Raw genomic sequence first — 11,153 nt, forward strand, 5'->3', positions numbered from 1 at the left:
GATGCTCCGCGTCAGCTGGCTTCAAGATGGATCCACTCCGGATGGATGGATGAAGATTGAAGATGCCGCCTGGATGAAGACTTCTGCCCGTCTGGAGGTCCTCTTCTGGCCGGATCAGATGAAGACTTCTGCCCCTCTGGAGGACCACTTGTGCCCGGCTGGGTGAAGATGGCTCAAGGTAGGGTGATCTTCAAGGGGGTAGTGTTAGGTTTTATTAAGGGGGGATTGGGTGGGTTTTAGAGTAGGGTTGGGTGTGTGGGTGGTGGGTTTTAATGTTGGGGGCATTGTATTTTTTTTACAGGTAAAAGAGCTGATTACTTTGGGGCAACGCCCCGCAAAAGGCCCTTTTAAGGGCTATTTGTAATTAATTATAGGGTAGGGAATTTTATTATTTTGGGGAGCTTTTTTATTTTATTAGGGGCATTAGATTAGGTGTAATTAGTTTAAAATTCTTGTAATTATTTTATTATTTTCTGTAATTTAGTGTTTGTTTTTTGTACTTTAGTTTATTTAATTTAATTGTATTTAATTGTAGTTAGTTTAGGTAATTAATTTAATGATAGTGTAGTGTTAGGTGTAATTGTAACTTAGGTTAGGTTTTATTTTACAAGTATATTTGTCTTTATTTTAACTAGGAAGTTATTAAATAGTTCATAACTATTTAATAACTATTCTACCTAGTTAAAATAAATACAAAGTTGCCTGTAAAATAAATATAAACCCTAAGCTAGCTACAATGTAACTATTAGTTATATTTTAGCTATCTTATGGTTTATTTTATAGGTAAGTATTTAGTTTTAAATAGGAATAATTAATTTAATTGTAGTTATTTTATTTAGATTCATTTACATTATATTTAAGTTAGGGGGTGTTAGACTTTAGGTTTAGGGGTTAATAAATTTAATATAGTAGCGGCGATGATGGGGCGGCAGATTAGGGGTTAATAATTGTAGGTAGGTTGTGGCGATGTTGGGGGGGCAGATTAGGGGTTAATAAATATAATGTAGGTGGCTGCGATGTTGGGGGCAGCAGATTAGGGGTTCATAGGAATAATGTATGTGGCGGCAGTGTCCGGAGCGGCAGATTAGGGGTTAATAATATAATGTAGGTAGCGACGATGTCGGAGGCAGCAGATTAGGGGTTAATAAGTGTAAGATTAGGGGTGTTTAGACTCGGGGTTCATGTTAGGGTGTTAGGTGTAGACATAAATTTCCTCATAGGAATCAATGGGGCTGCGTAAGGTTAGTTTTTTCCAGCCGATTCTGCCCCATTGATTCCTATGGTGAAATCGTGCACGAGCACGTTTAGCCAGCTCACCGCTACCGTAAGCAGCGCTGGTATTGAGTGTAGAGATGTCGCGTACATAAAATTTTCCGTTCGCAAACAGCGAACGCGAATTTCTGCAAATGTTTGTGAACGGGCAAACTGGGCGAACCGCCATAGACTTCAATAGGCAGTCAAATTTTAAAACCCACAGGGACTCTTTCTAGCCACAATAGTGATGGAAAAGTTGTTTCAAGGGGACTAACACCTGGACTGTGGCATGCCGGGGGGGAATCCATGGCAAAACTTCCATGGAAAATTACATAGTTTATGCAGAGTCTAGTTTTAATCCATAAAGGGCATAAATCACCTAACATTCCTAAATTGTTTGGAATAACGTGCTTTAAAACATCAGATATGATGTTGTATCGATCAGGAAGTGTAAGGGTTACGCCCACTTCACAGTGACAGACCAAACTCTCCGTTTAACGCACCGCAAACAACCGCAAAAAGTCCATTTGCACAACCGCAAACTCCCCATTTGCAAAAGTTTGGATACCAAGCTAGCCATGTCCCGTTCGTTGTCCTCACTGATGTCATTGAAGGTCTCTTCCTCCACCCAGCCACGTACAACACCAAGGGTCCCGAAAGGTGACAACAAGCCCCCTGGGACGCCTGCTGTGTTTGGTCTTCCACCTCCTCAAAGCCACCTTCCTCCTCTGACTCCTCTTCTTCAGACTCCTCTCTCTGCATTGTCTCTCTCTGCGTTATTATAAGGTGGGTTAAGTAGTACTATTCTTATCAGTTTAATCCCTGTTACGTCCCCTATCAGGGGACGTGTATATGGCATCTATTTTAGTAACCGGGAGATGGAAAAAGATGCTTGGTCGGACCTCCTACTTCAAATTTGGGGCACTGCGCGTGCAATCTAATGTGCCACCAGATAGGAGTGGTGTGCTAAGTAGTTCTATTCTTATCAGTTTAATTCCTTTTACGTCCCCTATCAGGGGACGTGTATATGGCATTGATTTTAGGAACCGGGAGATAGAAAAAGATGCTTGGTCGGACCTCCTACTTCAAATTTGGGGCACTGCGCATGCAATCTAATGTGCCACCAGATAGGAGTGGTGTGTTAAGTAGTACTATTCCTATCAGTTTAATCCCTGTTATGTGCCTTTTTTTTGGTTTGGTTTTTGAAGCCACAGTGCAGCACCAGAGGCCAGAAAAATTAGTCATGTACACATGCCTGAAAAATTACATATTGTTGCAGCCGCTTCTGTAGCAGCGGCCAGAAAAATTGATGTTTGTTTCCCAGGCAGAAAGTGCCCTAAAACATTGCGGCTTAAACCCTAGTTGGTGGCGGATAAGTCACGCAAGTCATCCGGCATTCAGAGATAAAATACAGCAGCGTGTAGACCATTTTTAGCCCAAGGCAGCTCACCTCATCAGGCCTTTTTTAGTCGAATGTATCGCCCACTGTCAGTCCCTTCGGGATCCATCCCTCATTCATCTTAATAAAGGTGAGGTAATCTAGACTTTTTTGACCTAGGAGACTTCTCTTCTCAGTGACAATACCTCCTGCTGCACTGAAGGTCCTTTCTGACAGGACACTTGAAGCGGGGCAGGCCAGAAGTTCTATCACAAATTGGGATAGCTCAGGCCACAGGTCAAGCCTGCACACCCAGTAGTCAAGGGGTTCATCTCTCCTCAGAGTGTCGATATCTGCAGTTAAGGCGAGATATTCTGCTACCTGTCGGTCGAGTAGTTCTCTGAGGTTGGACCCCGAAGGGCTGTGGCAATGCGTAGGACTTAAAAAGCTCCGCATGTCCTCCATCAAAAACACGTCTGTAAAGCATCCTGTCCTTGCCGGCGTAGTCGTGGGAGGAGGAGGATTACTTTTACCTCTTCCCCTGTTAGATTCCCGTTGTGCTGTGACATCACCCTTATACGCTGTGTAAAGCATACTTTTTAATTTATTTTGGAACTGCTGCATCCTTTCCGACTTGCGGTAATTCGGTAACATTTCAGGCACTTTCTGCTTATACCGGGGGTCTAGTAGTGTGGACACCCAGTACAGGTCGTTCTCCTTCAGCCTTTTTATACGAGGGTCCCTCAACAGGCACGACAGCATGAAAGACCCCATTTGCACAAGGATGGATGCCGAGCTACTCATGTCCCGTTCCTCGTCCTCAGTGATCTCACTGAAGGTATGTTCTTCCCTCCAGCCACGTACAAAACCACGGGTACCAGATAGGTGACAACAAGCCCCCTGGGACGCCTGCTGTGTTTGGTCTTCCACCTCCTCAAAGCCACCTTCCTCCTCTGACTCCTCTTCTTCAGACTCCTCTCTCTGCATTGTCTCTCTCTGCATTATTATAAGGTGGGTTAAGTAGTACTATTCTTATCAGTTTAATCCCTGTTACGTCCCCTATCAGGGGACGTGTATATGGCATCGATTTTAGAAACCGGGAGATGGAAAAAGATGCTTGGTCGGACCTCCTACTTCAAATTTGGGGCACTGCGCATGCAATCTAATGTGCCACCAGATAGGAGTGGTGTGCTAAGTAGTTCTATTCTTATCAGTTTAATCCCTGTTACGTCCCCTATCAGGGGACGTGTATATGGCATTGATTTTAGGAACCGGGAGATAGAAAAAGATGCTTGGTCGGACCTCCTACTTCAAATTTGGGGCACTGCGCATGCAATCTAATGTGCCACCAGATAGGAGTGGTGTGTTAAGTAGTACTATTCCTATCAGTTTAATCCCTGTTATGTGCCTTTTTTTTGGTTTGGTTTTTGAAGCCACAGTGCAGCACCAGAGGCCAGAAAAATTAGTCATGTACACATGCCTGAAAAATTACATATTGTTGCAGCCGCTTCTGTAGCAGCGGCCAGAAAAATTGATGTTTGTTTCCCAGGCAGAAAGTGCCCTAAAACATTGCGGCTTAAACCCTAGTTGGTGGCGGATAAGTCACGCAAGTCATCCGGCATTCAGAGATAAAATACAGCAGCGTGTAGACCATTTTTAGCCCAAGGCAGCTCACCTCATCAGGCCTTTTTTAGTCGAATGTATCGCCCACTGTCAGTCCCTTCAGGATCCATCCCTCATTCATCTTAATAAAGGTGAGGTAATCTAGACTTTTTTGACCTAGGAGACTTCTCTTCTCAGTGACAATACCTCCTGCTGCACTGAAGGTCCTTTCTGACAGGACACTTGAAGCGGGGCAGGCCAGAAGTTCTATCACAAGTTGGGATAGCTCAGGCCACAGGTCAAGCCTGCACACCCAGTAGTCAAGGGGTTCATCTCTCCTCAGAGTGTCGATATCTGCAGTTAAGGCGAGATATTCTGCCACTACCCGAAGGGCTGTGGCAATGCGTAGGACTTAAAAAGCTCTGCATGTCCTCCATCAAAAACACGTCTGTAAAGCATCCTGTCCTTGCCGGCGTAGTCGTGGGAGGAGGAGGATTACTTTTACCTCTTCCCCTGTTAGATTCCCGTTGTGCTGTGACATCACCCTTATACGCTGTGTAAAGCATACTTTTTAATTTATTTTGGAACTGCTGCATCCTTTCCGACTTGCGGTAATTCGGTAACATTTCAGGCACTTTCTGCTTATACCGGGGGTCTAGTAGTGTGGACACCCAGTACAGGTCGTTCTCCTTCAGCCTTTTTATACGAGGGTCCCTCAACAGGCACGACAGCATGAAAGACCCCATTTGCACAAGGATGGATGCCGAGCTACTCATGTCCCGTTCCTCGTCCTCAGTGATCTCACTGAAGGTATGTTCTTCCCTCCAGCCACGTACAAAACCACGGGTACCAGATAGGTGACAACGAGCACCCTGGGATGCCTGTTGTGGTTGGTCTTCCTCCTCCTCCTCAAAGCCACATTCCTCCTCTGACTCCTCTTCCTCACAATCCTCTTCCAGCTTTGCCGCAGGTCCAGCAAGCGATGCTGATAAGGCTGTTTCTGGTGGTGATGGTGACCACAACTCTTCCTCTTCACACTCATCTACGGCCTGATCCAGCACTCTTTGCAGGGAACGCTCCAGGAAGAAAACAAATGGTGTGATGTCGCTGATGGTGCCTTCGGTGCGACTGACTAGGTTTGTCACCTCCTCAAAAGGACGCATGAGCCTACAGGCATTGCGCATGAGCGTCCAGTAACGTGGCAACAAAATTCCCAGCTCCACAGAGGCTGTCCTAGCACCCTGGTCATACAAATAGTCGTTAACAGCTTTTTCTTGTTGGAGCAGGCGGTCGAACATTAGGAGTGCTGAATTCCAACGTGTCGGGCTGTCGCAAATCAAGCGCCTCACTGGCATGTTGTTTCGCCGCTGGGTATCTGAAAAGTGCACCATGGCCGTATAGGAATGCCTGAAATGGCCACACACCTTCCTGGCCTGCTTCAGGACGTCCTGTAAGCCTTGGTACTTATGCACAAAGCGTTGTACGATCAGATTACACACATGTGCCATGCACCGCACATGTGTCAACTTGCCCAAATTCAATGCCACCAACAAATTTCTTCCGTTGTCACAAAACACTTTGCCGATCTCCAGTTGGTGCGGAGTCAGCCACTGATCCACCTGTGCATTCAGGGTGGACAGGAGTGCTGGTCCGGTATGACTCTCTGCTTTCAGGCAAGTCAACCCCAAGACGGCGTGACACTGCTGTATCCGGGATGTGGAATAGTACCTGGGGAGATGGGGGGGTGCCGTTGATGTGGAGCAAGGAGGTTATGGAAGAGGATGGAGTAGGAGGAGGTGGCAGCAGGCCTGCCTGCAAGTCGTGGCGGTGTCACCAGTTCCTCTGCAGAGCCACGCATTCCATGCTTGGCAGCCATCAGCAGGTTTACCCAATGCGCAGTGTAGGTGATATACCTGCCCTGACCATGCTTTGCAGACCAGGTATCAGTGGTCAGATGGACCTTTGCCCCAACACTGTGTGCCAGACATGCCATTACTTCCTTTTGCACAATCAAGTACAGGTTGGGGATTGCCTTTTGTGCAAAGAAATTTTGGCCGGGATCCTTCCACTTTGGTGTCCTAATAGCTACAAATTTTTGGAATGCCTCAGACTCCACCAGCTTGTATGGTAAAAGCTGGCAGGCTAAGAGTTCAGACAAGCCAGCTGTCAGATGCCGGGCAAGGGGGTGACTTTGTGACATTGGATTCTTACGCTCAAACATGTCCTTGACAGACACCTGACTGTGGGCAGATGAGCAGGAACTGCTCAAGGCGAGAGACGGAGTGGTGGATGGTTGAGAGGGGGCAAGGAGGACAGCAGTGGTTGACGTGGATGAAGATGCTGGACCAGGGGGGGGAGGAGGATGGCGGCTTTGAGTTTGTGTGCTGCTTGTACTCATGTGTTGATCCCATAGGCGTTTGTGATGTGCGATCATGTGCCTTCGCAAAGCAGTTGTACCTAGGTGGGTGTTGGACTTCCCACGACTCAGTTTTTTTTGGCACAGGTCGCTGTTGTCAGAGGCAGACAAACAAAAAAAATGCCACACTGCTGAGCTCTGCAATGACGGCATTCTGGTGGTGGCAACAGCATGCGTTGATTGGTGTGCTGTCTGGCTGACCCCGGGTGCCGATGCATGCTGTCTGTGCCACTAGCTCCTTGCGATGACCTCCCCCTGCTTCCAACTCATCTCCTCCTCCTCTCTGTCTCCCCATCTGAACTTTCCCCCTGTTCTTCTTCTATTCCAGTGGGCACCCACATAACATCCACGGACGCATTGTAATCATCAACCGCTTCACTTGTATCTGACAACTCAGCAAAGGAAGCAGCAGCGGGTACAACATCATCATCATCACACCGTACGTCTATGTGTGTAATGCTGCCTGACTGAGACATATCCCTGTTATCTACGTCCTCTGGCAATAATGGTTGCGCATCACTCTTTTCTTCCAACTGATGTGTAAATAACTCTTCTGACAGATCAAGTGAAGCAGCTGTGGTGCTAGTGTTGGTTGTTGCGGCAGGCGGGCGAGTGGTAACTTGAGAGGTGCCTGAAGCTAAGCTGGAGGAGGATGGTGCATCAAGGTTCCGAGCGGAAGCTGTAGAAGATTGGGTGTCCTGTGTTAGCCAGTCAACTATGTCCTCAGAACTTTTCGAGTTCAGGGTACGTGGCCTCTGAACACTGGGCATTATTCTAGGGCCAAAGGGAATCACAGCACCACGACCACGACGGCCCCTGCGGGGTGGCCTGCCTCTGCCTGTCATTTTTTTTTCCGATTAGTGGTACTATGCGTGCAAGCTACTGTGACAACAGATATGAGTGGCACTGTGCACTGGCAGAAGTTGGCAGAGTAGACGCTGTAGGCCTGACACACACGCTTGCAGACAACTAACTGCTATCCAATCTATTACAGTCAAATTTGTATTTTTTTTTAAATGTACACTATTGTTACACCAGATATGAGTTGCACTGGTATAACACTGTGCCCTGGCAGGCCCTGAAACGCACATGTGCGAAGGAAACTGACTGCTATTATTTCACAGTCAAAAAAGTGTTGTTGTTTTTAAATGTACACTACTGTTACACCAGATATGAGTTGCACTGGTGTGACACTGTGCCCTGACAGGCCCTGAAACGCACACGTGTGAAGGAAACTGACTGCTATTATTTCACAGTCAAAAAAGTGTTGTTGTTTTTTTTATGTACACTACTCTTACACCAGATATGAGTTGCACTGGTGTGACACTTTTCCCTGGCAGGCCCTGAAACGCACACGTGTGAAGGAAACTGACTGCTATTATTTCACAGTCAAATTTCTAGTTTTTTTTTAATGTACACTACTGTTACACCAGATATGAGTTGCACTGGTGTGACACTGTGCCCTGGCAGGCCCTGAAACGCACATGTGTGAAGGAAACTGACTGCTATTATTTCACAGTCAAAAAAGTGTTTTTTTTTTTTAAATGTACACTACTGTTACACCAGATATGAGTTGCACTGGTGTGACACTGTGCCCTGGTAGGCCCTGAAATGCACACGTGTGAAGGAAACTGACTGCTATTATTTCACAGTCAAATTTCTAGTTTTTTTTTTTAATGTACACTACTGTTACACCAGATATGAGTTGCACTGGTGTGACACTGTGCCCTGGCAGGCCCTGAAACTCACACGTGTGAAGGAAACTGACTGCTATTATTTCACAGTCAAAAAAGTGTTGTTTTTTTTAAATGTAAACTACTATTTCACCATATATGAGTTGCACTGGTGTGACACTGTGCCCTGGCAGGCCCTGAAACGCACACGTGTGAAGGAAACTGACTGCTATTATTTCACAGTCAAAAAATTGTTGTTTTTTTTAAATGTACACTACTGTTACACCAGATATGAGTTGCACTGGTGTGACACTGTGCCCTGGCAGGCCCTGAAACGCACACGTGTGAAGGAAACTGACTGCTATCATATTACAGTCAAAAAGGTTTTTTTTTTTTTTTAAATGCAAGCTATTGTGACACCAGATATGAGTGGTGGCACTGGGCAAGTGGGCACAGTATACGCTGTGAGCCTGACACACATGCTGGCAGGCAGGCAACTGCAATTAGATTACACAGGGAAAAAAAAGCAGACTGATGTTCTAGCCCTAAAAAGGGATTTTTGGGGTGCTGTCCTTACAGCAGAGATCAGATGAGTCCTTCAGGACTGTAGTGGACACTGAATACACTAGCCTAGCTATCGATTTCCCTATTAAATCAGCAGCAGCTACACTGTCCCTCCTCTCACTAAGAATGCAGCTTCTGAATGAATCTAAAATGGATGCTGTCCAGGAGGTGGGAGGGTCTGGGAGGGAGGGTCTACTGCTGATTGGCTGGAATGTGTCTGCTGACTGTGAGGTACAGGGTCAAAGTTTACTCAATGATGACGAATAGGGGGCGGACCAAACATCGCATATGTTTGCCCGCCGCTGTGAACGCAAACAAATTATGTTCGCCGGGAACTATTCGCCGGACATCTCTAGAGATGAGATGTGGAGCTAAATTTTGCTCTACGCTGACCTTTTTGCGGCTAACGCCGGGTTTAAAAAAACCTTTAATACCAGCAATGTCTTAAGGGAGCGGTGAAAAAAAAATGCTTGTTAGCAATGCACCCCTGTAACTGCAAAACTCGTAATTTCGGTGAATATGAATAGCAAATTGTACATGGAAACAATACAGGTGTTCTAACCGACTTTATTTAAATAATGTAAATTATTCATATTATCTTCTATTACAATCTTTGTAATTAAACTGTTTTGCTAATAACAGTTAGCGATGTCGCGAACATAAAAATTTGGGTTCCCGAACGGGGAATGCGAACTTCCGCAAAAGTTCGCGAACCGGGCGAACCGCCATTGACTTCAATGGGCAGGCGAATTTTAAAACCCACAGGGACTCTTTCTGGCCACAATAGTGATGGGAAAGTTGTTTCAAGGGGACTAACGCCTGGACTGTGGCATGCCGGAGGGGGATCCATGGCAAAACTCCCATGGAAAATTACATAGTTGATGCAGAGTCTGGTTTTAATCCATAAAGGGCATAAATCACCTAACATTCCTAAATTGTTTGGAATAACGTGCTTTAAAACATCAGGTATGATGTTGTATCGATCAGGTAGTGTAAGGGTTACGCCCGCTTCACAGTGGCAGACAAAACTCCTGCAGCGAGTACAACATCATCATCATCACACCGTACGTCTATGTGTGTAATGCTGCCTGACTGAGACATATCCCTGTTATCTACATCCTCTGGCAATAATGGTTGTGCATCACTCATTTCTTCCAACTGATGTGTAAATAACTCCTCTGACAGATCAAGTGAAGCGGCTGTGGTGCTAGTGTTGGTGGTGGGGGCAGGCGGGCGAGTGGTAACTTGAGAGGTGCCCGAAGCTAAGCAGGAGAAGGATGGTGCGTCAAGGTTCCGAGCGGAAGCTGTAGAAGATTGGGTGTCCTGTGTTAACCAGTCAACTATGTCCTCAGAACTTTTCGAGTTCAGGGTACGTGGCCTCTGAACACTGGGCATTATTCTAGGGCCAAAGGGAATCACAGCACCACGACCACGACGGCCCCTGCGGGGTGGCCTGCCTCTACCTGTCATTTTTTTTTTCGATTAGTGGTACTATGCGTGCAAGCTACTGTGACAACAGATATGAGTGGCACTGTGCACTGGCAGAAGTTGGCAGAGTAGAAGCTGTAGGCCTGACGCACAAGCTTGCAGACAGTCAAAATTGTATTTTTTTTTAATGTACACTACTGTTACACCAGATATGAGTTGCACTGGTGTGACACTGTGCCCTGGCAGGCCGTGAAACGCACACGCGTGAAGGAAACTGAGTGCTATTATTTCACAGTCAAATTTCTAGGTTTTTTTAACCCCTTAAGGACCAAGGCCAATTTTCAATTTCTTTCCCTTAAGGAACAGGGCTATTTTTACATTTCTGCAGTGTTTGTGTTTAGCTGTAATTTTCCTCTTACTCATTTACTGTACCCACACATATTATATACTGTTTTTCTCGCCACTAAATGGACTTTCTAAAGATACCATTATTTTCATCATATCTTATAATTTATTATTAAAAATATTATAAAATATGAGGAAAAAAGTGAAAAAAACACACTTTTTCTAACTTTGACCCCCAAAATCTGTTACACATCTACAACCACCAAAAACAACCATACTAAATAGTTTCTAAATTTTGTCCTGAGTTTAGAAATACCCAATGTTAACATGTTCTTTGCTTTTTTTGCAAGTTATAGGGAAATAAATACAAGAAGCACTTTGCTATTTCAAAACCACATTTTTTCAAAATGAGCGCTAGTTACATTGGAACACTGATATCTGTCAGGAATACCTGAATATCCCTTGACATGTATATTTTTTTTTTAGAAGACAT

Source organism: Bombina bombina, chromosome 5, assembly GCF_027579735.1.
Source record: "Bombina bombina isolate aBomBom1 chromosome 5, aBomBom1.pri, whole genome shotgun sequence".
NCBI classification, from domain to species: Eukaryota; Metazoa; Chordata; class Amphibia; order Anura; family Bombinatoridae; genus Bombina; species Bombina bombina.